The sequence below is a fragment of the Eubalaena glacialis genome, chromosome 7, assembly GCF_028564815.1.
Source record: "Eubalaena glacialis isolate mEubGla1 chromosome 7, mEubGla1.1.hap2.+ XY, whole genome shotgun sequence".
Taxonomy (NCBI): domain Eukaryota; kingdom Metazoa; phylum Chordata; class Mammalia; order Artiodactyla; family Balaenidae; genus Eubalaena; species Eubalaena glacialis.
In genome coordinates, this window is record NC_083722.1 from 96,456,873 (window position 1) to 96,483,411 (window position 26,539).

The window sequence follows — 26,539 nt, forward strand, 5'->3', positions numbered from 1 at the left end:
TCGGTAAACAAATAATGTCAAATTTTATCCTGCCTGCCTTCCCCTCCTAAAATTAGCAAACTGAAACATCCAAGAACATTTAACAGTCCTCAATAAATACTTATTGAGTTAATTAAGTTAAAATTATGCTACTATCTCCTACGTCAGGTCCAATATTAGAGTTTTCCTGAACTTTGGGATCAAGGAAAACTAACTTTCCCCAAAGGAACTGTTGTTTTCCTCCTCTGAGATGAGGACTAAATAATACTATGCTGCTTTGTTCTAGATGTCTATATTTTTTAGAAGCAAGTTGTTATTTAAGTATAGTTATTGTGGTTGGTTTATTTGATTCCTTCTTTCTGTGGCCCTATTTTCTTTTACAATTCCACTAACCTTATGGCACTGGTTCATACTGTAATGCTTTTCCAAGAGAATCTTTAGAAAATATATGTAATCAAAATCAATTTTAATGAATAACAAGTTCAAAAATGTATTTAAGGCATAATTCCAATGGTGAAGGGTCTTTCTGCTTGGTAGAGGGGGACAGTACGTCAGTACAAAAATAGCAATGAGATAATGTGTCAGGACTGGGTGAGAGTTACTGTGGGTTTCAAAGGAAGGAGCAGTGACATTCTCAGGACTGAAGAACAGGTCTTAAAGAACAGGTGAATATGAAGGGATAAAAGTGCTCCAGGTGGAGGGAAGAGCATGTGTAAGGGGAACAGGGTAAAGAGCAGTTAAGTTTCTTCTGATGGAAATGAAAAATGACTGTCTCTCTTCCACTTTCAAAGCAAATTCTGATGATTCCAAAGGTTAGCAGGTCAACGGCATACTGTGCAGATGTTCAGAAACAATGGTTTGTAATCTCGAACTGATCTTTATGTCATGCTATCATATCAGTAGAGTGTTTCATGAAATTCCACTCAGTCATGTGATAGATTGTGAAATCTGAAGTTGTTTGTTGGATTGTATGAAAAAAAATGTACCTCAAACATCCACTCCACAATTGGCTTCCTGCCTACCCTGATGGTGTTTTCTCTTGCACTAGTGCTAAACAAACCACAGAGTTAAAGAATGCTGGTAAGGTAGGCTTAATTTGTTCTGGGATGGTTAAAACTGACAGCTGTAAAAGCAAATAAACCTTTAGGCTCTTCCCTTAGCTCTAAGCATCCAGTCCCATCCCAACATTCCCCAAGCCCCCATAACCTCACCTTGCTTTAAAGGAAGCAAAGCAATCTTATTCTGCTTTCCAAAGTGTTCTATTTATGAAGTGACTATGACTGTACCTCTCCCTTTAATCCAGGGGGAGCAAAACATCTACTGCTCCCTAACATGATAGACCTTAGCTGGGTATTAGAATAAGTCAATCTTATTAAACTAGTTTATACTAAAGTGAGAATGGCTGATGGAAAAAAACTGATTCAGAAATCCTAAAATCTAATCAATTCATGAAAGAAAATATTATACAGCAAGAAGAATGTATGAACAACAGCTACATGCAACAACTTGGAATAAATACTACCTATGTAATTTTGACTGAAAATGTTCGATACCAAATAAAACAAGACTGCATTTGTAGTATTTCTTTTAATCCCAAATTAAAATTGATACTACTTAAATATTGTACTATTATTATATTGTTAAAGAAATATTGTGGCAGCTTTGCCTATAGGACCTAGTAATGACTGTTAAGAGAAGTAAGGGAAGGATATCAAAATTAAAATCATTTTAAGGCTGCTCCCAAAATGAGCATGAAGAAGTGCATGTGTAAGAATCACAGAGTGGACTGTGGTAGACACGGAAGGGTCCCAAGTAGGTCTCACTTGAGAAGAACCTACTGCATGGCACACAGTTAACTGATGGCCTCCAGCCACTGGTGCATGCGAGCTGTGGCTGCACTTCCCCAGGTTGCTACCTGCTAATAGGGGCTCCATGGGGGTGTTAATGCTGGCACTGCTGCAGGATTCCTCACAAGGGCAACTACGGCTTGAGGACTCCCCATCAGAAGGGCCACAATATTTTCAGAACTGTGCTGTGCTCTGGCATTCTTCCTGCCCAAGTTTTCCTCCCCTCTCTGTTCAAAGCTATCAGACCTGAATCTCAGTCTGAGTCTCCCCCTACCCATTTCCGCTCGCTCCCCCCTTATCCTTCACAGGCACTTCCTCAGGTCTTTTTTTCTTTTAATGTCTGATTCTCTGATGCCATCTTGCAGTCTCCTTCTTAGGGGACCTGAACTGACATGGTGTTGCTGAAATTGAGTGACACACTCGCCTGGGTATTAAAAACTGCCCCTCCCCTTGGAGGAAATGTCTGTTTTCACTGACTGCCTTTCAGATAACTGTCCCTCTCCTCAGGTTGCATCAAGATAGTCCCCTCACCTCATCCCCCAAGCTCTTCAAATATACAAACCAATCCCTGGTTGATTCTTAGTACCTGCCCTCCAGACAAGCCCAGACAAGTCAGCATCCCAGAGTCAGTGTAAGCCTATCCTGAGACCACCACCCAATCCCCCCACCCCAACAATCAGAGAAGGGAAAATTCCACCATTTACAGAAAGCTCATCTTTCTGGACTAAGCTACTGAGAAGAAGCCTTAAACCATTGGCTTACAATGGCCTACCTATTGGAATATAATGTAACTAGAATAATACAATGGTCTTCCTCCACTACTTCTTCCAAACACATCCTCAGAAAAGCAAGAGGAAAAAAAAAGATCTTTAACTAACAACACAAAAAACTACCTCTAAGGTTTTGAGCTGGAATAAGCAGAAGAAACAGGAAAATTAGGAAGAAAAACCACTCTGGGGATGGAAAAGGTTGTACTGAAAACAGATTTTGAGACTCAGGCAGGTAACCTAGAAGTAAATGCCCGATACGTGGGTAGAGACGTAAATACAACTTTAAGAGAGAGCCTGGGCCTAATAATCGTAGGCAGAACAGTGGCCCCCAGAAGAAGTCTACATCCTAATCCCTAAAGTCTGAACACGTTACCCGGTGGGGCAGGAGGGACTCTGAAGATCTGATTAAATTAAGGATGTTGAGATGGGAAGATTATTCTGGATTATTTGGGTGGGCCCAATGTCACCATAAGGGTCTTTATAAGAGGGAAGTCATTGAAAGGACATGTAATGCCAGAAGCAGAAGTTGTAGTCAGAGAAAGATATTTCAAGATGCTAAACTCTTGGTTTGAAAATGAAGGAAGGGGCCGTAAGTCCAGGAATGTAGTTGGCTTATAGAAGCTGGAAAAGGCAAGAAAATAGATTTTCCCCTTGAGCCTCCAGAAGGACAGCAGACCCACCAACATCTTGATTTTCCGTCAGGTGAAACTGGTTTCGGACTTTGGACCTTCAGAAATATGAAAGAATAAATTTGTGTGTTTTAAGCTACTAAATTCATGGTAATGCATTACAGCAGCAATAGGGAAATAATATACATGGCAAAGGGAGTCTGCAGATGTGATCAAGCTGAGAATCTTGAAATGGATCTGGGAGGGCAAAAATGTAATCACAAAGGTCCTTATGAGGAAAAAACAGAGACGGGAGGGTCAGAACTATGACTAAGAAAGCAGAGAACAGAGTGATGGGATTGCTGGCTGGGGGCCAAGATTGCCAAGGAATGCGGGCAGCCTCTAGAAGCTGCAAAAGTAAGGGAACAAAGCCCTTGATTTTAGCCCACTGAGACTTGCGTTGGACTTGAAGGGGTGCAGAATATACCATCCCAAAATATGCCTCTTTGGCATAAAGATCATTTTAAGTTGATTATTTTTAAGAAGGAGCCGACAGAAAAAGCTCTGAAAACTTGAGTAGAAATTACACTTTTTTAAGAGACGTTTACATTTATAAGGGGAATCTCTGTTTGTAAGGATGCCTCTCTCCCTGTACCAGGAAGAAAAGGATGACTAAACTCTTCTCAGTGGAGAAGACAAGAACTTAAACCTGCATAATCACCTTACCCTTGTTTACTGTACTTTTCCTGACCACCTCCCATAACAGGCCTCCTCCTGCCACACCCCAACATTTTCTTTTCTTTTATATTTAAGGTGGTGGCTTGCGCCATTTCAGTTATCCTGGGTAACTCCTATGTATATATGAGAGATACACACACACACACACACACTCATTACATATATAAAAATATATATATATACATATAGAGAGAGAGAGAGAGAGAGAGAGAGAGCGAGCTTGGAAGGGTAGAGGGAAAATTATTTTTCCTCCTCCACAGGCTTCTGACCTGCAGGACTATAAGATAATAAACCTGTGGCGTTTTGAGCCTCAAATTCGTGGTAATTTGTTGCAGTGGCAACAGGAAACTAATACAAATGATGATGACACCTAACAATGAAGAGTTCACTATGTGTCAGGTACTAAGTGCTGTAGACACAATTTTCAAAGAAAAGCAAACAACCAAGAACAAAAAAGTGGAGAAAGCCTAAGTTCCTAATGCCTAAGGAAGAATTAGATTTTACATAATCTGTTTATAAAATCAATACAATTAGGGAGGGGTAATTCCAAAAGTGGTATCAAACTACGATAACCTCAAAGCAAATGAATTAGTGATTGATCGTTCTGTACAAAGATTCAGACCCTTAAAGACTTATGGAAAGAAATCAAACCTGTATTTAATATGGCAACACTGTCATGAAAGGTACACAGAATTCTGTAGCACTGACCTACCTTTCTTTATAGATTTTCTCATTGAGATGTAACGAAATATAACTTTTATGTCTTAGAGTGAAGAGAGAGATGATCTGCACTATTCATTTATTGCTTGCATGTCTTTGTTGAAATATATATGGCATCACTCTGACTGAAAACATTAGAAAATTATGTGATTTACTGTGTACTGAATAAAGTAAAAAATACCTGCCGTAATACTCTGAGTTTATTCACCATAAAAATCTGCATTTGCAATAAATGTTAATTGTATACTGCAAAGTAAAATATATATCAAATCAGCATTCTTCGGAGACTTTTCAACAGCATTTTATGCACGATGATAAATAAAAAGCTATAATAAAAATGATAATTTTATATACTCAAACAAGCTAGGCTTTACAAAACCCTTGCCAACCTCCTGTGTATAATGTGCATAAGCACATTGTCCCAAAACTTCCTGGCTGCTGGGCGTTCTATTAACAATGCTACGTGAATATTGGGAATGGGAAATATTTTTTATTAGAGGACAAAGAGGTTTTACCAATCAAAGCCATAAATTAACAAAATGGAGCACTGAAACTCTGCTTTCTAAAAAGTAATATTTGATGGAGGACATCACTCCTCCAATCACATTCCTTCCTGCGTCACTTAAGTGTAAGGCCAGTCAATTTAACATGAAATATGTCACCTTAATGTTTACCTGGAGATACATTAATATACATACTACTGACATTGAAGGGTTTATTTCTAGTTCCATTATAAAATTCTATTATGGGGGATATCTAATCCTTTGTATAGGCATTTTCTAGAAGAAATTCTGTCAATAAAATTGCAGTTGGGCAAATTTGTGCAAGTAACTTTGGCAATTTTCTGTAGTGCCAAGTGGGAAGTCTGACCTGCTTTTTAAATATTTAAACATATTCAAGTATGTTTAAATAAAACATATTTAAAAGGGTCTGAGAGCTTGCTTGATGTCACTCAAGATTTTTATCTTGATTTTAACTGATTCATACAAGTTGGGAAGGAAATTTTGCTATAGAGCTTACACATGACACCACATTGATGGAGGGTCTGGGACACACTCAACAATCTAAAATGTAGAAAACTGAAGACAATTTAAGTTTCAAAGAAGAACAGATCAATGGTTAGGAATGAAAAGTCTGTACCTCGAAGCAGAAGGCATTTATCACCACTTCTATCATTTCAGTGTCTTGTCTTTCAAAAGCTTTTTTGTAAGTTGTTGCTTTGGTGACAATATTATTTATATAGGTTTCCTTGTTTAGCCCATAAATGTCTGCCTAATCCATTCTGATTCAGAGTACTAACAAGCCTGGCTTGTGAAGGTCCTAAGATTAGGAGAACAATGATCAGGGAGGGAAAACACTAAAGGTGATATTTCTTTCCTCCTTTAATACTTGGGGGACCATGGGTCAGCAAGGAATGACTAGGAGGTCAAGCCCAGACTGCTGCCTGCTTTGTAAACTACATCTTTTGGAACAAACTCACGCCCATTCAATGGCTATTGTCTAGGGCTGCTTTCAGGCTGTAAGAGTAGAGTGAGTAGCTTCGACAAAGACTATATGGCCCATGAAGCTTAAAAGATTTATCTGATCTTTTAAGAAAAAGTTTGTTGACTCCTGTTCTAGGTTAATATTATCTCTAGACCAAATTATGAGTTTGGCAATCTTTTAAGATCTCTTGTCTTATTTATTTTTACTCCTCTTTTCTTTATAGGGCTGTCATGTTGTCCTACCTTTGTGAAAAAATATTTCACAAAGGTCATGCAAGACCGTTAGCCTCTTGCACTCCACATTTCTTTGTTTCTCTCTCTTGCTTTAGTCGCTACCATTAGGGACAACATACCAGCCATTGCACTGTGTAATAGAAGCTTCCAAGAAATAATGCAGCCCTGTGACCCACCACTTTTAGTTCTACTGTTTTCTTTTAGGAATGCGGAGTATTTTCAGTGGGTACCCGCGTCTTCCATCACATTCTGACTGCACTAGGCACTGACATCCTTGTCTTCATTTCTAGGCTTCTGCCAGGGAAGCTCCTCTCCTAACAAGTGCCTTCATCTCTCTCCTGGTACGTTGACTGCTAAAACTGATACGGTGCCAAAGTGAAGCTCTTTCTTCTGTATTTGTTGAGGCAAAATGTGTGGTGCCCTCTAGAGGCCATTTGTATTTTTGCTTGTATATACACATTCTTCCTTTTTCTCATGAAGAACATGTATTTATTTATTTTTCCAGGGAACCTCCTCTCTCTCATCCTTAGTTCAAGTTGTTTTGCTGGGACTGTCTCCTTGCTGCGAGGAAATTTCAAGATGAGGAAATACAAGTGGGAGCTAAGTACAATGACACTCAATACTTGATGCCTAGCAATGATTTGGGGTTAATGCGGAGACGGACTAGCCAAAACATCAGCAAGCCATTTAACGACATACTTCCTTTGCAAGGGTGCTAAAGAAGCAAGGCATTGCTACAGAGAGTGGTTCAGACACTCACTAGAGAAGATGAGATCTAATAAGGACAGGATGGAGTTACCGTGATGCTTTATAAAGACATGACAAGACCTTCATGCCACAGACCCAAACTGCAATTACTTATTCCCCAGCTCGTATGAGGACTTGCTGGTACCGTGCTGACACTCAACTCAGGAAGAGAGCCCCAAAATGGCAGAGTCGGAACTTAAGGTAGAAGAGACTTTGGAAATATAATGCATTTCTTCTGGGCTTCCTCATTTTTATTATTAAAATGTACCTTTCCAGAGGAGTTCAGAGACCCTGAAAATGTTAGAAAGCGATTTTAAGATTAGCTCTAAACCCAAATGTTGCCAACACTAGAAGCTTCGCTGCCACCACCTGCTTGTGCAGCTAAAAGAAAATGCTTTGTAATAAACACATTTTTGCACACTGCTACTCACCCTTTGGTGCACACATCTTAAATATATGCCAAATCCTTCTGGCCAGGTTTGCACTTGCTTCATCACTTATACTGAATAATGGACATGTTTTTATGACTTCAGTGACAGTAAATAACATTTTCTTTTTAAGTGCAGTCCAGGAGAAGGTGAAGAGTCCTACAGCTCATGGGAGTGCTAATTGGAGCCAATTATAATTTGATTGACCTGCCTTGCTTATTAAAATGATATGCAAAATTTACACTGCCCTTGCAAAATGGAAATTTTCTTCAGTACAAGCTAACTACAAGAAGCCCACCCTTTAATGAATCCAAAGGTGGTGCTTCTGGGTTAGAATTCGCACATCAACTCTCAGAAGCTAATTCCAGAGAGGGATTTCACTGGGTTGCAAATAATACAAAAGAAGTCTATGGAGGGGGAAAATGTGCAATAAAATAAATGAAATAATTAAGGGCTAGCGAATAAAGGAGCAGCATCCCAATAACTCTGTCCATTCCTCATCGGGTCTCATTTTCTTTTATGAAAATTGAAATGATTTCCTTAAGGAATGTCATGGGGACTTGATATTTCCCTTCTTGCCATGTGGGTGATTTTTTTTTTTTTTTTAATTTATTATTTATGGGTGTGTTGGGTCTTCATTTCTGTGCGAGGGCTTTCTCTAGTTGCGGCAAGTGGGGGCCACTCTTCATCGCGGTGCACGGGCCTCTCATTATCGCGGCCTCTCTTGTTGCGGAGCACAGGCTCCAGACGCGCAGGCTCAGTAATTGTGGCTCACGGGCCTAGCTGCTCCGTGGCATATGGGATCTTCCCAGACCGGGGCTTGAACCCGTGTCCCCTGCATTGGCAGGCAGATTCTCAACCACTGCGCCACCAGGGAAGCCCCTGGGTGATTTTTTAAAGCAGAATAAATGTTCATTTTCACTGGTAAATAGAAATGAAGTTATTAGCAGAAGATAAAGTAATTCCGCCAAGTCACAGGGGTCTTCCAACTGGGGACAACAAATGAGTCCTCAGGAAGCTGGAGAAATGAATGTTTCTCCTTCCCTCCCTGTCCAGCCTCCAGAGACACACACAAACACACACTCAAACCCACACTCTGTCATACACACACACACAAAGTAGTACTACTACTTAACTGTTAGTAACATATCAAACTGTTCATCAAAATAGGGTTAAATACCATTTAAAAATGTATTTTAAAATGGATCTTCACCCTTCCTCATCTAGCTTTTCTGAATAACACATTTTAGAAAGTGGTGGTTCCATTATAAATTATACTACTAAAATAGTCCTAAGTCACCTGATTAAAAAAACAAATCAAATAAATCAAACCAAAATCAAATGAATCCAAATCAAATAAATATTTGATTGTGGAAGGATGTGCAATTATGCCTAAATAACTGAAATAAACATGGTAACAAAAAACAAGGCCCAAAGAAATCAATCACCAAAAGTAATTCCCTTCCTTCAAATCTGTAGGGCTCTATAAATGCCAATTTCTTTAGGCACTAAAGGATATGCACTGGAGATTTCACAGCCGCCTCAGGTTCAAGTCAAATATAGATAGTAGTTTGCAGGCTTTCAGAAAAGTGATAGATGACAAAGTCAGAAAAATAGCTTTTAGACCACTTCACATTTCCCTGCCTGCTATGCTAAATAACACGTGTATAAAGGCATACATAGCTTTATTGACTTTTACTTTATTTTGCTTCACAGATATCTTATTTTTTCCAAATTGAAAGTTTGTGGCAACCCTGTGTTGCGTGAGTCTGTTGGGGCCATTTTTCTAATAGCATTTCCTCACTTCCTGTCTCTGTGTCACATTTTGGTAATTCTTGCAATATTTCAAACTTTTCATTATTTTTATAGTTATTATGGGGAACTGTGATCACTGATCTTTGATGTTACTACTCTAAGTGTTTAGGGCATCCACATAAGACAGCAAGCTACTGGGGCCCAGGGCAGGCCACCCCAAAATATGCCTCAATGGCATACTGATTATTTTGAATTAAATTAAATGGCCAATGCAAGAGGTACACTCTGAGCCTCTTTTCTATCTCCCTGAAAGCAGGAAATACATTTCTCATGTGAAAGGTACACTCCCTGTAACTGGAGGTAGAAGGAGGCCCTTATCACCAGAGACAGGAATCCTGGTCCAAGAAGCCTGTATAAACAAACCTTGTTACTTTGTTATTTTACTACCCCAAGCCCACACTTTAAGTTCTTCACTAATGAAGAACCCAAAGCATAAGTTTCTTTGCCCTGTCAACTCTTCTCAAATTTACTGTTTCTTTTTCCAAAAATTATAACAGCTGCTTGTTTTGGCCACTTCTTAGGTCCCATTTCTATGAGACCTTTGTGCACATGAATTAAAATGTGTTTCTTTTCCTCTTGTTATTCTATCATGTGTCAATTTTATTATTAGTGCAGCCACAAGAACTTAAGAACAGTAGAGGAGGGAAATTTCCCCTACCAATCGGTGTTCTGGCTGCACCACCACCCGCCCACCCCGCCATTCACCCCTCTCTCTCCCTCTCCTCAGGCCTCCTTCTTTCCTGAGACACAATAGTATTGAAATTAGGCTAATGAAGAACCCTACAACGGACTCTTAAATATTCAAGGGAAAGGAAGAGTCACATGTCTTTCACTCTAAATCAAAAGGTAGAAATGATTAAGCTTAGAGGAAGGCACATGGAAAGGTGAGACAGGCAGAAGCTAGGCTTCTTGCACCGGTTAGGAAGTTGTGAAGGCAAAGAAACGGTTCTTGAAGGAAATTATCAGTGCCAGTCCATTGAATACATGGATGATAAAAAGCCAAAGAGCCTTACTGCTGATATGGAGAACGTTTTTGTGGTCTGGATAGATCAAACCAGCCACAATATTCCCTTACGCCAAAGCCTAACCCAGAGCAAGGCTCTAATTTCTCTTATATTCTATGAAGGCTGAGTGAGGTGAGGAAGCTGCAAAAGAAAAGTCTGAAGCTAAAAGAGCTTATTTCAGGAGGTTTAAGGAAAGAAGTCGTCTCCGAAACATCAAAGTGCAAGGTGAAGCAGCAAGGGCTGATGTAGAAGCTACAGCAAGTTATCCAGGGGATTTAGCTAAGATAATAATTTAAAGTGGCTACACTAAAAAACAGATTTTCAATGTAGATGAAACAGCCTTATGTTAGAAAAAGATGCCACCTAGGACTTTTATAGTCAGAGAAGAGAAGTCAGTGCCTGACTTCAAATCTTCAAAGGACAGGCTGACTCTCTTGTTAGGGGCTAATGCAGCTGGTGACTTTAGGTTGAAGCCAATGATCATTTACCATTCTGAAGATCCTAGGGCTTAAGAATTATGCTCAATCTACTGTGCCTGTGCTCTATAAAGGGAACAACAAAGCCTAGATGATGGCACATCTGTTTACAACAGGGTTGACTGAATACCTTAAGCCCACTGTTGAGACCTACTGCTCAGAAACAAAGACTCCTTTCAAAATATTACTGCTCCTTCACAATGCACCCAAGAGCTCTGATGGAGATGTACAATGAGATTCATGTTGTTTTCATGCCTGCTAACCCAACGTCCATTCTGCAGCCCACGGATCGAGGAGTAATTTCAACTTTCAAGTATTATTATTTCAGAAATAAATTTTGTAAGGCCACAGATGCCATAATAGTGATTCCTCTGATGGATCTGGGCAAAGTCAATTGAAAACCTTCTGGAAAGAATTCACCATTTTAGATGCCATTGAGAAGATTCATGACTCATGAGAAGAGGTCAACATATCAACATAAACGGGAGTTTGGAAGAAGTGGATTCCTACCCTCATGAATGACTTTGAGGGATTCAAGAGTTCAGTGAGGGAAGTAACTGCAGCTGTGGTGGAAACAGTGAGAGAACTAGAATTAGAAGTGGAGCCTGAAGATGTGACTGAATTGCTGCAATCTCATGATAAAACTTTAACAGATGAAGAGTTGCTTCTTATGGATAAGCAAAGAAAGTCGTTTCTTGAGAAGAAATCTACTCCTGGTGAAGATACTGTAAAGACTGTTGAAACAACAACAAAAGATTTAGAATATTGCATAAACTTGGTTGATGCAGGGTTTGAGAAGCCTGACTCCAATTTTGATAAGAAGTTCTACTGTGGATAAAATGCTATCAAACAGTACTGCATGCTACAAAGAAATCATCCTTGAAAAGAAGAGCCAATTGATGAGGCAAACTTCATTAAGAAGAAACTGCCACAGCCAACCCAACCTTCACCAACCACCACCCTGATCAGTGAGCAGCCATCAGCATCAAGGCAAGACCCTCCACCAGCAAAGAGATTATGACTCACTGAAGACTCAGATGATGGTTGGCATTTCTTAGCAATAAAATGTTCTTAAATTAAGGTTAAAACTTTTTTTTTTTTTTTTAGAAATAAAGCTAGGACTCCCCTAGAGGTCCAGTGGTTAAGACTCCACACTTCCACTGCAGGGGGCGTGGGTCCGACCCCTGGTCGGGGAACTAAGATCCCGCATGCCGCGCGGTGCGGCCAAAAAAAAAAAAAAAAAAAAAGTTAGTAGAAATAAAGCTATTGCACACTTAATAAACTATAGCCTAGTACAAACATAACTTTTATATGTACTGGGAAAACGAAAAACTCGTGTGATTCACTTTATTGCAATATTTGCTTATTGTGGTGGTCTGGACCAAACCCGCGGTATCTCTGAGGTCTGCCTCTAGGCAGTTCTACTGACAATTGTCCCTAAAATGCAGTAAATTTTATGTTTACTAACTTTAATTAATTTCTTTCCTTTTGCTTTTTTCAAACAAGAAATAATTATAACAGAAGTGTTAAAGAGCACTGGCTCTTTCTTTTTGGCTCTAAATATATTTACTGTAAACAACACAAAGAAATACAAAACCATCACCTGCTCACTCCTTCAAACATTTCTCTATAAAGCTCTTCTAATAAAGGAGACAGGTTTCCTCTTGAAAAGGAACGGCAGCAAGCACGTGAGTATTCTTCAGCCAACATGATGAAAAGCTTTTCTTTCCAAGAAGCAAATATGTAGATCCTCAGTATAAAAGCATTAGATCTGGCCTTGATCAAAGTCAAGAATAAACTTATCTAGAAATTTTAATGTGTTTGACATAAATGTTCATTGATCCTCTTTCAACGAGAGGGATACTGAATTTCATTCATTTAACTTCTAATTCAATATTACATCTTCTTTTTATTCTCCCTAACAATATTGCATTTTTATTTTCAGAATAAATTCATATTAAACAAGTTGTCCTGCTGATTTACCCTGCTTACTTTGATTCTTTTCCCTTTACATTACCTGAGGTGATATAAAGATCTCTTCTGCCAATTACATTTCAGCAGCTAATATTCTGTTATAAGCAAGAGTAATGCATCTGTTTTACTGTGTATCTAGTTACTGTGTGGGATGCCTGTCCTCTGCTTCTAGACAGTTTTGCTGTCTTTTTTTGAGACCATATGTTGTATAAGGCTCTGGGAATTATTGAAACTGCTCATATTTGTTTTACCACATTTTACTTCAACAACATATCTTCTGGGAGATTTAGGAGCATGTTTATTTCTCTCATTCCTTTATTTTATTAATTCAATTAGTTGACCTTCAGCTGGCATGCGATGAAGGACTTTTATAGCTTTCAACGTGAATATGTTAAATCAAAGAGTACTTGGCACACCATGTTCCAGATCAGAGCTATATTTTATTTCTGTCGACCACAGACACTTACAATACTTGGGCTCTGATAAAAATAATAAATTTTATCACTTTTCTTCCGAGAAAGATTTTCAAATTCCAGTTAGAGAATCTCTTTTTGCACCACTTGTTCATCAGAGAACGTGTAAGAAGGCGATATGATGGGTCTTAGCCCTAAGGATTTGGTCATCGACCCCTAGGTCCCAGGTGACTTGTAATGGTTACGGTTACACGGAACATGGAACCTGTTCTGTCCTTTCTCCAAATTTCCTTTCAGCCTCTTATACATGAAGATATGAAGGGAAGCTTCTCTGTTTCTTAACAAGGAGAAGCAGCAAATATAACGTGGATAATGGAAACTAAGAAAGCCTGAAGTACTGTTTAAGGATATAACACTTTGACCAAGCTGTCTCTCTGATTGGAAGAACAGCCTGAAATAAGTTTATGGGGGCATCTTTGAAAGAAAGAAGTGCTTCTGCATTGAGTCTTAGGGTTTGAGGTTTAAACTTGACTTTCTCTCATCCTAGGTACGTGCCTTTGGTAAATTCACTTAAAATCTCTGGTCTCAGTTTCTTCTCTTATATGAAAAATGACAGGGTCACGTAAGATTGCCCTGGATGCCAACCTGTGGGTTGTATGAAATTGCCCTGGTTGCTAACCTATAGGATACGGGTTCTTTGGGAATTGTGGAATTGCCATAAGATGAGAGAATCCACATGCATCTACTTGATGGGAGAGACCAAACAAATTTTACATTACAAAATATATAAACAGATCCTGCTATTTAAAATGTGAGAGCCATACTGTGATTAACAAAAATATATATTCAATTAAAAAGTGTTACTGAAGTCATTGTGACTTTTGGGTATCATGTACTTTCTCTCTCGAAAATACAAAAAGCAATAGAAATAGCTGAGTACTTACTGCGAGCCAGATAATGCTCTTAGCAACTTAAACATATTACCTTATTTAATCTTCACAAAAGTCTATGAGGCAAGTACTATTAACATACATTTTACACAGATGAGGCAACTAAGACAATTAAGGAAGTCCCAGGTAATAAGTAATGTTAGAAAGATTTGAATCCAGGCAATGTGGAACAGAGCCTAACCCACTACACAGGGCTGTGTTCTCTATGTAGTGTCTAAATCATGTGACAATAGTAAAATTTTGACAGTTAAGATGAATCCATAAATTCAAAAGTGTTGAAGACTATTGGTGTTTCAGATTCCTTTTATCCCTTAAATATTCTCCTTTACAAGTTTTATTTCTTAAGAAAAGACAGTCTAGGGTAGAGGTTAAAAACAAAAGTTATTGGAAAAAACAAACAAACAACAGCAATAAACCATGACTGAGATCCGTCCCTGGTTCTGGTACCTAAAGCTATGTAACCAAGGGGCAAGGCTCTTTTCTTCTCTATGCCTCAGTTTCCTTGTTTGTAATATAAAGATAATAGTAGTACCTACCCCATAGTTTTGGTTGCGGATTAATTAAGAGATACATACAAAGTATTTACAGGCATGCATGACGATTAGTGAGGGTTCAATAAATGTCTGTAGCTATTGTTTTGCTCTTGTTTGACTGTCCTCTGTGGGGATCCTACAAAGAAGTTAAACATGCAAAATGCAGGTTTTGTGGAGGAAGCAGAGAGGCAGTACTGCATAACACAGACACTGCAGTGAACCAGCCCATCCAGATCCAAGCAGTAAAGGTATAATTTTCACTGGCAGATCGAGGGAGCAGATCAAACCAACTGGAAGTGCTTAAGATGCTGGTAGCAGAGGGCAAGGCAAACAGGTGTCAAACAAGTGTCTATGCTTTATGGACAGTGAGAAGCTCTAAAATGATGGCGTGCACGAAGATATTTGACTCCTATAACCAGCTAGGTTGAGCGGTGGGAGTTGCTTGTTGACAGTGTTTTGATGTACTTTTAGGAGACACTGAGATATGCACTTCTGGATATATAATTTCTATCACATATGAAAAACAGAATGGGAACTTGGCAAGAATAAAGTTTCCTCAAACAAAAGAATGGACAGAACTGGACAGAGCAGATTAAAATCATTATATAGCACAATCAAGATTAAAGTCTACTCTTAAGAGAAAATATAAGCCAAGGTAAGTGTGCTGAAAAAATCATCTGGTCTCACTTGAAAAGAAAGGTAATAGGACCGAACACTGATGCGGAGAAATAATCAAAATGCAAGCATGACAAAATGCAGCATCCTTTCCGCTCAATTAATCAGATGAGCTAAGTGTGCCACAAAAGCGAGGCTTCACAGTACAGGTGGTGTCAAGTGAGCTGGGGAGTGGGTACGCTGCTCTGCAGTGCTGAAAGCTAGCAATGAATTGGAGTTCTATTTCTAACTTGCTCTTGGAATATTTCCAAATGGGAATAATCATTTCTAAATATCAACTGACTGACTGTAATCTTAAGTCAGAGAAGTACCTCCTCACATCTCTATGAGGATACTGAGAGAAGGTTTTGCCTTTAAAATTGCAAGGGCTGTTAATTAAATGCTCATCTGTGTGCCACTGTTTTGAGATGTACACAGATATTAAATGAAAATGAGAACAGAGGGAATTCCCTAGTGCTCCAGTGGTTAGGACTCAGCACTCTCACTGCGAGGGCCTGGGTTTGATCCCTGGTAGGGGATCCCACAAGCCGCACGGTGCAGCCAAAAACAAAAAAAACAAAAAAATCAGTGGTTAAAGGGACTTCCCTGATGGCGCAGTGGTTAAGAATCCGCCTGCCAATGCAGGGGACACGGGTTCGAGCCCTGGCCCGGGAAGATCCCACATGCCGCAGAGAAACTAAGCCCGTGCACCACAACTACTGAGCCTGCACTCTAGAGCCCGTGAGCCACAACTACTGAAGCCCGTGCACCACAACTACTGAGCCTGTGCTCTAGAGCCTGTGCACCACAACTACTGAGCTCGCATGCCACAACTACTGAAGCCTGCATGCCTAGAGCCCATGCTCCACAATGAGAAGCCACCGCAATGAGAAGCCCGCGTGCCGCAACGAATAGACCCCGCTCGCCGCAACTACAGAAAGCCCGTGCGCAGCAATGAAGACCCAACGCAGCCAAAAAGAAATAAAATAAATAAATAAATAAAAGAAAAATGAGAACAGGTCCCCATCCCACTCAACTTGTGAACCTTAATGATGACATAATGACACAGGCAGGAAAAGAAACAATTTATATTTAATATTCTAATATCATACACATAAAATGGGACCCCAGTAATTAAGAATGTTCTCTACTTTTCTTTAGCTGATGAATTGTCTGTCATCCTGGGGTTAAAGGGAGAAAGTTTAAAGGCAGATGATCAGGCCAAATTGGTTCTCCTGGCTGACGGCTGAGTCAGGATGGTTTATTCTAAGCTCTCTGAATAGCCAGAAAATAGCCTATCCCAGTGCCAGGATGGTTTCTGATAAAAACCATATCACTGAATTAAAATTAGCCTAGTGTTCCTCAAAAGGTAGGGACCTAACAGATAGTAAAAAACAAATAAATTAATATGGACAAATTTTAAAAGGAACATGAATTTAAATAAATGTCTACATTGCAAATGTTTATGAGAACTTAACACGTTAGAAGTTTATTGAGTATATTAAACATCTTGGAAATATTAATTATATAATTTTTATGATCAGATACACTCAAACTGAGTGGCTGTCAAATCACTGATTTTAGAATTTCAAGTATTTTAAATATGGCTCAAAAAATCAGTGTCAGAAAAAGTATAGCATATGAATACTCAGAGATGTTTCATAATTGTTTTAAAAAGAAAAAGAAAGAAACATACACAGAAAATAGCTTTTACAACCCAGTAATATACTTATCTTTATTAAAAACTTTCCTACTCCACAAAAAGGTTTTAAAATAAATCCTAATTTTTATATTTAACAAGTGTTTCCTGAAAAGTTCTATTCTAAGGGGCAGCTAAAATAGTCTTTGAATACACAATATAGGTTACCCATTTTTCTTCACAGGACATCTCACAAAATTGCCTACAGGCACACAGGCAAGGGAAAACTGACTGGCCTTTATAATCTCAACAAAGAAAGCACTCTTGTAGGCCACGTAGCAGGAAGTCCTGGATAAATTAGGGAAATCAGATTTTACAAGGATTTATCCTTTACTTACACTTACTTCAGAGAAAAGGATGGCTAGTCCATCAGACGCTCCTTTTTTCATCTCTTAGGTTAGTTTTAATTTGATTATTGAAGCTAATTCCCTCTGTTCTCTATATTAGAGATCAATATACATACTCCTGATAGTTATCCCAAACAACTGATTAATTTTTCAGTTTGGATTCAGTCTGTTAATGTGAAGCTTCAACTGACTTAGTATGCAAGTTATTGGCAGAAGAAGTTAAGGCATCTAAAATGTAATTTTAACTATTAAAACTATTGACCCTTATCTCTCAACTATTGTATGTTAAAGTAGGTCATTTACAGATAAACTTATGGAATTACATTAGCTTTAACATTTGCAGAAAGACTAAATTAAATTAAATTACCCTGATATTGTCACTGAATTAACAGGTTGGATTATTTTGGGAAGTTAACACGCTGCTCAATAAAGGAAGAGTTTACTAGTTACATGAGAGGAAACAGGTATCCCCCTTTCTCATGGGACGAGTATTTCTGAGTCTTATAGTCTATTTAAAAACCACTTCTTACAAACATGGCAAAAAAAAATAACTCACGTAAGGGCCATGACTTTTTGTGCTTTATGCTACGCTCTGAGAAGTAGTACGTACATGAGAAGAGTATCTCTTAGTAATTTTAATCCCATTTTACTGATGAGAGTATTGAGGCCCATAAAGGTTAAGTGAGAGCTCATATATAGTAAGGGAGGAAAGCAAAGTTGAACGGAGCCTGGTCCCCAAGTCCCTGCTCTTAAAATCTAAGCAGCTTCGCACCCACTAACTCAGACTTGCCACCATTATCCCTTTTTCCTCTTTAATCCAAGCTCTGTTCTATATGCCAAAGATAAAAGAGAGAAATTGAAGGCCTAAAATTTAGATTCCGAGCCTAACGACTTGGAAGGAAGCCTTATTATTCTCTCTGAAATAAATAAGGCGCTCCTGGAAGATGTAATTAAGATTCCGGGGAACAAGCACGATGATAACTTATAGGAGTCAACATACAACCCTACCTTTCTTTAGATCTCTTCTTTTAAACTGATCCCCTATTCACATGTCTCCCCTCTGACTGTAGCTAAATGGTACCAGGAATTATATGCAATGATCTTCAAAAAGTACTTCGTGAAGTACTAAGAACAAAATTGTCATTTATTAGCCAAGTTGATCTCATTAAGGAGCATTACTCTGACCGTTGACTTAGAGCTCTAATAGAGCTGGATTCCCAGATCCCTCAGTATTTGACCTGGGTGGGACAGAGGCCCAGAATGCCAGCTTTTGTTAAAGGGTTCGACTAAATAGAAGAAAAATGTTAAACAGCCCTAACAGCGTGCCATTTTATACTTTCTCTCTCTGCTGAGAGTCTGCTTTTTTTGGAGAAAAGGCTATTTCATGACAGAATAATTGGTTCTGATTCCACAGTTTTCTATGTCAATGTTCTTTCTTCCATGAGGCCCCAGAATGCTTTGAGCTGCATTGTTAAAAAAAGAAAAATTCAAGAAATAGACTCAACCCATTTGGAAGCTCCACAGCCCAGTCTAAAAATTAGGCACCAGAAACAAAGCAGAAGTCACAGAAGGAAAGGAGTCCTTCCTCCGAGAATTGCACAAGGTCATTGTCATCATTGTCATGAACAGACCAACCTCAGCCTGCCTGGCAACCTGGGCCAGCCTGACGCCTCCCCGAGTGCACAGTATCCACCCACCCACCTGTTCTTCAGATCCCTACTAAACACTTACAGACGCTTTCCCGACACAGATTACACCATTATAAAGGTGGTAATGGGATAACAATAAAAGTCAGATTTAGCAGTGTTCAGACAAATGGGTAAACATAACTGAGCCATCAGAGTTATGTTACACACGTTAATTTAGGCAAAAAGGTAGGATTATAAAGGCATCGTGCGCTCTGAAAGTATTCCCTTTCACATTTATTAGTTTCTCTGCCACGACTCTATTTATCAAAGTATAATAAGAGCCCATTTGTGGTCATGAATTACGGGAGATGGGTCTTACCAGAGGAATTAAACACGTAACAGCCTGTGATATGAATGAAGGTGTTTTAATAACTTTGGGTTTGGCAGCCCAATAAAACATTATGATCATCTTGGGATTCACGCTGAAGTTCGCAGCCCTGTTTAATGGAAACAGGCTCCACACATGAATAATCTATCCTTGCCTAACTACGTTTCCTCCTTAAAATGATATGGGTTCAGATGAAAGAACATATGAAGGCATATCATTATCATAGACATAAAATTGCTAAGAATGTGGACATTCTGTAAACAGTAAATATCTGTTTCCTGGGTTGGGAGGCAGTATTAAGTAGTGCTCAAGAGCATCAACTCTGACTCTGCTGCCCATCAACTACATGACCTTGAGCAAGGTCACCTTACTTACTATCTCTGAGCTTCCATGTCCTTATCTGTGAAATGGAGAAAATAATACCCTGACCTTTATGAGGTTGTTGTGAAGATTAAATAACTTAATATACCTCAATGGCTCAAATTAAATGCTCAGTAAATGTTAGCTATTAGTATAGTTTATTCCTTGTATTATTATTTTGCACTCTCCTACTAGATTTGTGAGAAAGACAGTGCCCTCTAATTTCGATGAGAATTGTTATGTGACTTTATTCATGTTAAGTAGAGATCCGCTGCCATGGAATGACAAAGAGGGGATGAGAAGGAATGGAAAAAGGGACGAAGAGGAAGTAAGAGGGAGGGGGAGGTGAGGAAGGAGAGAGGGGAGAAAAAAAGGACAGAGTCTAAACCAGGGTCTAGGAATGTAGAGTATTTAATTCAGGGGGATAATTTAAAAAGCATTACTCTAACGGAGAGGGCCGTGCTTGGGCCAAAGAGGGTTACCGGTGGAGAGAATTAGAGGTGACAAGGCAAGGGGAGAAACCCCATGGCTCTCCTTGTTCTACTGACACCTCCTCCCTCCTCATCCTTTCTTTCCTTCCTTCCTTATTTATTTTCCTCCTTTTTTCCCCTTTCTGCTTCCCTCCTACCCTCCATCCCTCCCACGCTCCCTCTCTCCTTCCTTCTTTCCTTCATTCACCCAAGAAACATTTATTCAGAAGTCATTAAACCCTTAAGAACATCATAAAAGTGCACTCTACCTAAACCTCAACAACAAAAACCAAAAGACTAGGTATCAGGTAGAGAGGATATTGCATAGCCTATCAAGACAGAGAGAATCCAGTGCCAGTATATGTGTGAGTGTATAGTAACTAACAAGTTAGAGGAATTCTCTGTTCTCAGGGAGCCTATATTTTAGTAGTGGAAGATACTCTACTAATTAACAAACACAAAAATTTATATCAGAATCATATCATTTGATGAGAGCTGCTATGAGCAAAGTGTCAGAAGGTGCGAGAGAGAGAACTCCTTTGGACAGGGTGCTCAGGAACAGGGTTTAGTTCCCTAATTTTTGAATTGAGATTTAGCATTCATCCACAGAGTGCACCATGGTAAGTGCACAGCAGGGTGAGTTTTTATATCGGTACATACCTGTGCAACTGTCACCAAGATCAAAGTCCAGAACATGCTCAGAGATTTGGTTTATGTACTTTAGTTTTTCATAAATGATACTGTGTTATATATCTAACTCTCTTAATTTTTTTTCACCAGGCACTATTTTAACACCTATCTCTACTGCACCTTTTACCTGTGCCTTCTAACCTCTGTACATACTCCGTGATGGGCGTCAACCACCTGTCTACTTATCCTCTGACCCAGTAATGGGTCCGAGGTCGCTTCCAACATTCCAGACGTCTAAAGAATACTGAAAGGAACATCCTCAAACATGAATGCTTACGGAGCTATATGATTATTTTCAGTTCCTGAGTAGAAGTAGAAAGTTGCTCTCTGAATGTACAAGAAGAATAATTGGACCAATGCCTGACTTCTTTACAGGACGTTAGAAGTTAGAAGCACACCACTCTGTGCTCCCACCAGCAGTTCACATCTGACTGTTTTTTAAATTGACATGCTCTGACATCTCAGAATTTAGAGAATCTTTTCACACAACTCTAAAACTTCTGAATTTCCTCCTCTTAAATTCATCGTTCCTTCCCCGGGGCGTGTTTTTCAAAGTGTGTGGCTGTCCCTTTCTTGATGATTTGCATGAATAGTATTATTAAGGAGGTAACACTTAAGCTGAGATGTGATTAACAGGGAGGAGAAGGCAGAGGGAACATCCTAGACAACGGCCCTCAGGCAGGACTGAGGCTGCTGTGTAGAAGGAACAGGGAAGACCACCAGTGTGGCTGGAACACAGTGGGAAAGGGGGCAAGGGAGGCAGATAAGGTCTGAGAGGGAGAAAGGGCCAGAAGTAGCCTGTGATTCAAAATCTGCCAGACAGTGCAGAGTTTTCCTGTTCCATTTGCAGAATTTTTAATGCTGAACCTGACCTTTTACCTGTCATCAATAAATGAAGAATGGCAAGCACAACTGTAGCTGATGTGCCTCTGAGAGTTTAATAGTAATAAAAGTAGATCAACAATTGTGATTCGAAGCACTTAGAACACCATAAGAGTACATTCTATAAAAATCTCAATAGAAAAGAGGTAAAAGATTACATATCAGGTAGAGGAGAATTTGTGTAGCAGAATAAGACACTTCACTGAGAGAGCTCAGAAAATTGCTTACTCCTCATGGGAAAAGCTAAAAAGAATAATAATAATACACTTATTTCATTAGACCAGTCTGTGGAGATGTTCATCTCAAATTACTACTGAAATGAGTCTACACAAGGTAAGGGATTTTGAGATTTAAATTTAAGGACAAACTGTTCTCATTTTTAAAGTAAAAACTCAAAGGGTAGTAAGTTAATAACAATAAAATACAAAGGAAAAAAAAAAAACAAGCCTGCAACTGATAAGTGGGAACATTATATAGTCTTAATAAAATATATCAACTTTCCAGATGTTAACTAAGCATATTGCAATAGAAAAATAATGTGATTCAGAAGCAATATACTTTAAGGCTCTTGGAAAACAGAAACAGAAGGCTTATTATTTTAATCTGGTATAGAGCAAAATGACAAAGGATCTGTTAATTGAGTGACACGTGACATTGGGACATGTGACACCCAACCTCAATTTGTCTGTTTGGCCAACAGTAAAAAGTCATTATGAAGATGATGATGAGCATGGTAAAACAAAAAGAAGCAAAGAACAGTAAACACGGAGGAAAGTGTATTTATGTTTACCTTGAGATAAATAAAATTTTTCAAATGTTAATAGGGAAGTTAGTCTCTCTTTTTAGTCATTTGATTTGAAAAGACGGTGTGGAATAACACAGCTAGGGTGAAACTAATTTTTAAGCTTTGGCAATAAATGTTAAAATAACCATCACAATTAAGAAAACCTTTGATTCCTCTCTAATCTTTATTGGTGGCTTCTAATTTTAAAAGAAGATATGAATTTAATCACTCCTTGTTACTCTGCTGTGATGATCAGTAATTTGATATGCATGGAAGTGCTTTGAACTCACAGAAAGAGTCTGTAAGCATAGAACTCTCGTTCTTTCAAATAAATAAATATAAGGAAAATGGTTAACATGCAATGAAAATGATATATATGTTAACAAAGTTATAAGATAAAAATGCAAATAATATAAATTGATATAATGATCAAAACAACTGTAATTAACTGAGTAGCCTGGGAAGTCTAGATTAGATAACACTTGCTTACACAGGCCTATAATGTTTATTCTGTTTCCCTGCAAACTGTTTATGTCCTTGTGTGTTTCTCCTACTGGACTCTAAGCATCTCACAGCAGGAACATCGTCCTCACCTCCGTGGCCCCAGAGTGTGGGATGGTGTAAGAGGTCAGCAGATGTACGAACTCATGCCCTTGAACTGCGGTACCCAATCAGCAACTGAGGGAAAGGCACATGTTTTGGAGAACAAAACCAAGATTGACTTGATTCAGCTCTTCTGTAATCATCAGTATGTTAAGCATTCATCACTTCCTGCTCTACTTTTACACACGCACACGCGCGCACGCACGTACACACGGAAATTACGAAGACCCTGAAATTAGAGCAAGACATACTTGAGTCTGACTCCCAATAAGTACAGATTTATTAAACATTTATGACAGTGTCTCGCATTTAGTAAAGGGTATATAAGTGCTTCATTTATTAAGAAAAAAACCAAACAAAAACCAACCTAGGCCATACCCGTGCTGGCTATTACCGTGTCAATCTTGGGTAACTTATTTTACTGCTTTGAGCCTGGGTTCCCTTTATCTGAAAAATGGAATACTTCTTACTTCACACGGTTTTTGTCAGGAGTAAAATATGAAAATGAATAGAAAAGTATGTAGCATGCAGGTGTTCAAAAAACATTACTTCTTCTCCCTACTGCTTCTGTCTACACTTTAAAAACTGATGTAGCTCAACTGCTGTGATGTGTGTCTCTAACTTTACTCTTAAATAGGTTACTATTGGTATAGTCTGTTTCGATGATGAAAAGTCATACAGTAAGAGAGGTGTTACAGAATGTTAGGTAAAGGTGAAACATCAGTCCCTTGCTAACCTGTGGGTTCCACCTGTCTACCCCCAGAGCAATTTGTAAAAGCCTCCATTCACTGCTTATCATGTGGCTTATAAGTCTCTTTATTACCTGCTTCTCCATTTCTAGACTAGGAGCAGCATCAATGCAACAGTGATGTCTCCTTTACTTTTATCTCCTTTGAGCCCAGCGTAGAGTAAGATAAATGCTTGCTGAATTAAATGAACAAGTGATACTGGAGGAGCATCAAAAACTCATGACCACTCTGCTTACGCCTGGCTGTATCACATAAATGAAAAAGTTAAACTGCTCTGGACAGAGACTTATAACTGGGTCTTAAAAGGTTAAAAATAAATTTCTGAATGATGTGTCTAATTAAAATTTGTCAGTAAATTTTACACAAAGATTCTCCAAATTAACATAAGGCTCTTCTTTTCTCCTTCAAAGATCCCATAACTTTTTTCTTTTAACTTTCCCATTTGTTTATCTTCAAACATGAGGTGTTCTTAATCATCTCCATTTAACAGATGGGAACACTGAAGTTCAGAGATGCTGTGAAATTGCTTTCTCAAACAGGGGCACCATCTGAGGTGCGGTCACGATAGAAGTCCTATATCTTTCAATTAGAATCCGCTTCTGAGTAATTAACACATTTTCTTTAGCCTGCAAAATAATCACCCTTTGTAGAGCTCCAGTGCGGAAAATTTTTATCTGAGAAAGACTGATTTCGGAAAGCTTTATATGAACTTGCAACTGCAGGCCACTGTGAAAATCACCATGCCATTTCAGGTTTAAAAGTGTAGTTGTGATCAACAGTTCTCTGCAACCATGGCAACACAATGTGCCCCTTTCTAGCTGTTCACTCTTAAAGAATTAGAGGACTATTTAAAGATTAAGATTACCATGCATGCTATACTAGGTGACCTTACAAAGGATAAGATAAAAGCTCTGGGTACTCAGCTTTGTAAATGAGTGCTAGTGATTACTTTGGGTTACATAGGTATATATGAAAATTTAATTTCTTGGGAACCATTTATAGGTTACAGGAATCCAGCAATAACTATGACATATTACGAACTGATTTGCAAACCAAGGGGAACTTTACTATATTTGTTTCCATAAATTTGTGGACCAGTGTTTAGTACCAGTTATGAGATCAGAGCAAAGAAGGATTCCTTCTATCTTGAATTTCCAAATAAGAAGACATTCAGAATTTTGACTACTTTTATTAAAGATATATTAATGCTCATGTAAGACGAGGAAAGAAGAAAAACTCAAGAGGGATAAACTTGTGACCTTGTAATAGAAAAATGCACCTTAACCGACAGGTTATATGCGCCTGTCTACTAAGAGACCAACTCAGTTATTAATGAAAATATCAAAAAAAGGCTCATGCATTTTGGTTCCACTGCTTACAAAGATCCAATTTAATTAACTCTTGAAGCTCAATCACTACACAAGATGAGTTCTTCTTTAACCACAACTTTTTAACTGTTTATACTAAAAGAGATTCTAACTGTCCTTACTGTAACTAAATTAGTTTTCATAAATCTTGTGCTCAAGATCAAAAAGAGAATATAGGAAACCAGTATTTACAGAAACATTTTTTTACCAACTCACCTGTAGGCCACAGATCTTTAATCCATCTAGTTGAATTTGAATGTTTTATTCATATTCTCATTCATTCTCCTCTCCACCCCGCCCCCCCCACCCCCGCCGACCCCAGTTATTTGAAACACGCTGATTTAGGGGTCTAATTAAACATTAAAAAATAGTATTTGTAAGAACCATTCTAAAATGTATGACACACTTCTTTCTCTTAGTATACTGAGTCTGAGGAACTTAATTTAACTCTTAGAGCATAAGCATTAATTAACATAATAAACTGATGCCAAGAGATGCTCCAGGGAGCCATAGGGATGGAGTTGAAGACACTGTGATGAATGCTCCCCAAGCCTCTCATCTCTCTCATCTTGTCATCTCCACACAACCTACATCTCTGCTACTCAGTGAGTCATTTTTCCAGAATAGCCCATTCTTCTAACCACCCTCATCTTTCTTCAAGAGTTAAGCTTTTATGCCAGCATTTTATATCTACTTTTAAGCAACAGGCTTTGGTTGGGAAAACTCTTATGAATGAAGCCCATCTTCTCCTAAGAATAAACTTTGCAAAAGATACAAGGTCTTTTATGTTTCTTAGACTGAAGGGTATGGTCCCCAGGAGCAGAAGCTTGGCTTCTGGGGATATGTGAGGCCCTGGGGCGCACACCGCACATCTTCCACGGGCATCCATTTTACCATGTGGATGTATTATAGGGTAGGAGGCAAAAACTGCAAGAATCTTCAAAGTAAGATCTGAGACTTCAAAGGATTCTTGGGTTTATGGTTGTTTTCCCATGGCTATGTCCCAGAACCCCTAAGGTCTGTGATTTTTCTCTCCTCTTTTCAGGGGAAAAAAAAAAAATACAGAAGCACTGCTTAAGGCATGGATATGGAATTATGTCAAAAATAAACGAGGTTTCTAATAATCTAGCTGCGTGGGTCATTAATGATGGCTTTTTTAAAATGATAGCCCCACCAAATGAAGCCTCATCTAAGATCA

At 38.7% G+C, this 26,539-nt stretch overlaps 1 protein-coding gene across 1 annotated transcript in view; it reads right to left on the reverse strand.

Annotated features, from left to right (window-relative positions):
- CNTN3 (contactin 3) overlaps positions 1-26,539 on the reverse strand; it is a 236,910-nt gene that overhangs the window by 97,399 nt on the left and 112,972 nt on the right. The gene's annotated exons all lie outside the window — the stretch shown is intronic.